The following is a 5,993-nucleotide window of genomic DNA, read 5'->3' as shown; positions in this document are numbered from 1 at the left end:
TTTATAAACTAATAATCTAATGGTCTAAAATTGCACAGTGGCAATTTTGTGATTATTGAGAAGTCACGTGGCGTTTGTGAATGTTTAGATCTGACGATTGTAGATCTAATCCAAGGGTTGAGAATTGGTCTTACGGGTCTCACAAAAAACGTTTGGTCTCACATGATCCCAAGTCTATATATATATGGTATATATATATATAGGATATATTTCAAATGCAACCATGTCCATTTGTACAACCAATACAACCCAATTAATTGAGATATTTATAGAAATGATGAAAGTTCATTTATTATGATTTGAATATTTATGAAAGATGAATATAGTTCATTTATTATGATTAATATTTTATATTAGGAAACAATCAAAACTTCTATGAAATCACATATTCATCAAATTAAATGAACGGTTGAGATTGATTTGTATTGGTTGTACAAATGTAAAGGGTTGTATAATAATCTCCCTCTATATATATATATGTATATATATCATTTATTGAATACAAATCATCCATTATCAGTACGCTTTTTTTTTTTTTTTTTGCAGAATTTGTAAAATAAAAATTTACAAAATATTGAAATCTTGAAAAACTATAACTATGAATATGAAGACGATGATAAAGTAACCAAAAATACAAAAATAAAATCCCCATAAAATCGGTAGATACTAAAATTAAGGATATAATTAAATTAATTAAAAGAATATAAACTAAACAAATGTTGTAACTACCCTTTACAAATTTAATTAAATAAAAAAAGGGAAAATAGAAGTCTAATTAAAATGGATCGCTATCATAAGTTTGTAAGGTTTCTTTGAATTGTGAGGTTTGCAAATGAAACACATCTTATGTGATGTTTGATTTACAAATCATCCCATTCTAACAAAACTTTATAAATGAATCTTATTCATCCATCTAGTCTAATAAATATCTGATTTTATTTTGTTTTTTAATCCAAAACCAGGATTATAATGAATGAATCTTATCATCTTCCATATACATCTATTGGATCAATTAATCTAAGTATCTGATGGTTGTCCCAAAATAAGTGTTTGGTTGTCGTTGAACCGTACCACATACTTCTGGCAACAACAAAAGTTGCAAAAAAGATAGCAGCAATACTACTGGAAAGGACAGTTTCAATATTGTCCATACGCAATCCTTTGTATAGACGTTGGGGCAAGCACATGCTAAGATGAAATAGGCCTGCTAATATGCCCAAAGTCCCCACTGCAATATGATGAGAGGCTATTCCTCCCGGAACAAAAGGATCAAAACCCTCCACACCCAACGATGGATTTACATATTGTACTTTTCCTGTTAGCCCATAAGAATCAGACACCCATATGCTAGGATCATACAAGCCTGTTACATGAAATGCACCAAAACCAAAGCAAGACACAACTGCAAGAAATAAATGTATTCCAAAGATCTTGGGCAAATCCAAAGAAGGTTTCATGTATGTTCATCACAAAATATTTATAAATCCCAATACACCCAATGTTGGTTTGCATTTGATCGCTCATATATATAGAGGAGGTTTACTTTGCAAATTATGTTATTTGTACGAACCGTACAAACGTCATTCAACCAATCATAATTTTTCATTTTGTTCATTTTTTTTGTAAGTATGGGAGGTTGATTAATCATTTTTATTGTGGAGGGTGTTAATCATGGATATTATCATCTTCATTATTTTAATTTTAGAGAAATACATGAAACAATTTCATTAAAATTTCATTAAGTATTATATGAAACAATTTTATAACCATATATGAAACAACTTAATCAAAAAAAAAGTATTATATAAAACAATTTCATGAAAAAATTTCATAAAATTAAACAATGAAATCGACGGATGAGGGTGGTTTGCATTTGATCGCTCCTCTCTCTCTCTCTCTCTATATATATATATATATATATATATACTAGGTTCGATCCCGTGTATTACAAAGGGCGGCAGCCCCTGGCCGGGTAATATTGCTTTGTGAAAAATACTTCAAAAATCCGAATTTGAAATTTTAAATAGGGTTTTGATGACCACTCCAGAGTTAAATTCAGACTTACAACTCTGATGTGCCAAAAAAGGTTAAATGCTTGATGCAGAGCTTCACTCCAAACACAGAGCTTCTGCATAGTACATGCAGAGATTCACTCCAAACACAGAGCCTCTGCATCGTACATGCAGAGACCTCTGAGTCTCCTACTTCTAAATCTGGAGGCGAAATCGTTGGACGGGTCTCTAAATCTGGAAAGGATGACTCCAGATTTTGGAACTCTGAACCGCCAATTACTCTGCGAAGGCGATTATACCATGAATTCATGAAATTAACCGTCCGAAGGGACACATGTCACTTAAATAGACCTATTTGAATCGTAAGTGAAAATTATGTCTAGATACATGTCTAGGCGGGAAAATTCAATAACCGCCGCACAGAAACATGACATGTGTCCCAAAAGTTATTTATTTATTATGATTTATAGATGTGTTAGAAGTGTACTCACACAATGCAGCGAGATACATCTCGATTTTAATGTTTTATTTTATTTTATTTTGTCTCAGTCTATATTATGATACCGTTTGATGTGGTTTTGAGAAAACGATAATGTTTTTATTTTTGAATAAAATATAAATATGAAGCTATCATAATATTTTGAAATATATATATTAACTAACAATTTAAAATTTCTCTTTTTCTTGTGTAATTTTCTTGATTCATTTTTTTTATTGTTGGTTTAATAATATAGCTTTTTATAAAGACAATAATTAAGTATTTTGTTACAACTCAATGATTATCATAATTATATTTTAGATTTTTAATATTTAAAATAAGATGTTTATCCTTTATTTGATTATGTTTATCTGTAGTTAGTTATACAGATTCAAACATGGAGCTTTAATCAATTGTACTTACGCACAGTTTACTTTTAATTATGAATTTTAAGTAATATGCATCAATAAACAATACTTAATACATAAAAGATAGTTTTTAAGAGTTTTTGTCAAATGCTTTATAATATAGTGTGTGTGTATATATATATATACACCAATCCTATAAAAAGAAAAGTCTAAGAAATCACCCTTCCTAGAATTTCAATATGGAATTCGATATAAAATAATTATATGCACGCTAACTATTATTTTCTTTTGAACTATATATAATAATATCGATTGAATCGAAGAATCGTTTGGGAAAAAGAGTTAAAGTAAGAACCGTAAAAAAGGATCTCCATCACTTTGAATCTCAAACCCACTCATGAATCACGCTTGGTACAAAAATTGATCCAAGACATCTCACCATAATGTCCATCCAAGGGTAAAGATCCGTTCTTACACTTCTTCTCTTAACTCTCCTTCTCAACAGAACTCAACTCTTATTTGATTAAATCAATTAATTTTCTTGGTATAGAAATAGCTAGTTATTAATATTATGGTTCATATAGAAATGAAATGATGATACATTTGAAGTTATCGTTTCCAATAGTATTGTTGTCTTTTAGTTTCTGTAGCTTTTGTTGTTGTTATTAGTGCGTGCGGTCGGAGGGAAACGATCACATTGAATGATAGCAATTTGAAGTACATTGACATTACACATACCAAGAAACAACTTGATCCTAAACGCATTTGAGATGTCCTTTTCTTCACAAATAAACTCGATATAGAATCAAACGACACATTTTGATGGTCCCTAATGTTCGGCCTCCACACCAGCCAGCATCAAGGGTGCGGTTTAGGTTAACTAACACAAAGAAGATACACTTATTGACTTATTCCGGTGTGACACCGTAATATGTATTTTTAAGTGTTTGGATAAACAACTTATACCGGTGTCAAACCGGTAATAAGGAGTTTTTGAAAAAGTTCAACCCTTCTAACTTATAATAAGTTGAAAAGTGTTTTTGTAGAAAAGAATAAGTTGTTTCAAATAAGCAATCTCAAACACCCCCTTAAAATGACAAAATACTTTAATTTCGTCTTTTTTTAACCGAGCAATTGTGCATTTTCATTTTTTTGCATAAAAATAAAAAAACGTATTTTTGACATTTCTATAAAATTAAATTATTGTTTAAAATGGATAGGAATTTAAATAGACAATTAAGATGATGGTTTTTAAAAGGGGCTGAAATCTTATTTCATTTCTGATTTATACAAGGTGTTGAAATCTTATTTCATTTCTGATTTATAAAAGATGATGCTGAAGTCTGAAATCTGAATCAATAAGACTGTTTGATTTTGTAAACCGATAAACGTCTGAATTTGCTTAAATTGTCTATTTTACCCATTAAAAAAATTATAGTATTGAATTTATAGATAGATTTATCCACCATCATTACAAAATTTACATCAAAATTATATAATTAGCATTCATTGAAACGAAAATATGTCATTAACGGTACTTAACACTTTTAAATCCTATTAAAATACATCAACTGAGAGAGATGGGGATTGGTTTGGTAAGGATCAATTGAGATAATTGACTGATTAAGGTTAATCGATTAAAAAACGCCGTTGTTGAGGGTTTAAAGAACAATAAGAGTCAAATAAGATGTTAGCTTACCTCTTATCAAATAAGAGGACAATAAGACATAAGCGTCTCTGAAAATTTGGAAAAAACAAACAACTAGAATAACGCTACCTGTTAATGAATCAAACATAAAAGACCGATAAAAATTTTTTTATAAAAAGACAAAGAAGACCTTAAAATTAGTTGTCACATAGCATACATTAACATCATTGTTCAAATTTTCTTATACTAATATTGTTATTTTTGACCCGTCTTTTTCATATCATTTATTGAATATATTTTAAAATAAACTCAAAAGGTCTTTTTACAAGAAATACATATTTGGCCCTTGTGGTTTATATGTTTTTAACATTTTGAGTCTTTATTTTGAAATATTCTTGAATTACATCCTTGTAGTTTGTGTTTTATCTCATTGAGTTTATAAATCTAACTTCATTAAAAAAAATTATGTTAAGTAGGTTAATTAAGAGGACACTTTGGTCATTTTAATCATATATAAACAAAATATATGTATATACATACACACACACATACACGGATACACAGAGACCAAATCCGGTGGTCTTCTCTGGCACCCACCACCACTCCGGTGACCTTCTCCGGTCATCTTGTTTAGCCAAAATGTCGTATCTAATGATCGACCACTAAACACCCACCTGCGACAGTGGTACCACAGTTGCTATCACAGTGGTCTCAAAGTTTTACTTGGTTTTTTTTGGTATCACATGGTTTTCGTTGGAGGCCGAAGGTAGGAGAGAGAGAGAGAGAGAGAGAGAGAGAGAGAGAGAGAGAGAGAGAGGGGGAGAGAGAGGAGAGATAAAAAATTTAAAATACATAAAATGCCCTTTAATTATAATTTTAAGTCAAATTACCAAAAATATTAGTTTTCTAATTTATCCATTGATTTGTGGTTGAGATTGGATCTCACAGTTATCACAAACTAATCAGTTCTTCCCTATATCCCCCATATATAGGTATCATATTATATAGAGTTAGGTTTCAATGAGAATGAAAGTTATGATGAAAACTGTAAAAAGAGACTCCACCTTTTGATGCACATTAGGAGCAAATGCACTAAGATGAACCAGATCAATCCCCATATTAACCGAAATTTTAATCCATCAAAACGGCTTTGTATACAATAATTTACCGGTATTGTTAATCGTGGTAAGAGTCACCATCCTCACTTACCGGGTAAGACTCTCGGTCTTTGTCTCGTTTTTACCGGGTAAGATTTTTGATCATTATCATATTCATCCGGTAAGATAATGTGACTTGGTAAGCAAACATTTATCCGGATAAACGTTAGATAAACAACCCCTTAAATTGAAATTATATATCAATAACTGAATTTTGTGAAAGTATATTCTATAAAATAAGAATAAATATTTAATATGTTTGATGGATACTAGAAGCGTACTCGCGCAATGCAGCGAGATACATCGTGATTTTAATATTTCATTTTATTA

The sequence above is a fragment of the Cynara cardunculus genome (assembly GCF_001531365.2).
Source record: "Cynara cardunculus var. scolymus isolate 2C chromosome LG 13, CcrdV1, whole genome shotgun sequence".
NCBI lineage: Eukaryota > Viridiplantae > Streptophyta > Magnoliopsida > Asterales > Asteraceae > Cynara > Cynara cardunculus.
The sequence above is the reverse complement of the archived record's forward strand: the minus strand, read 5'-3'. Positions refer to the sequence as shown.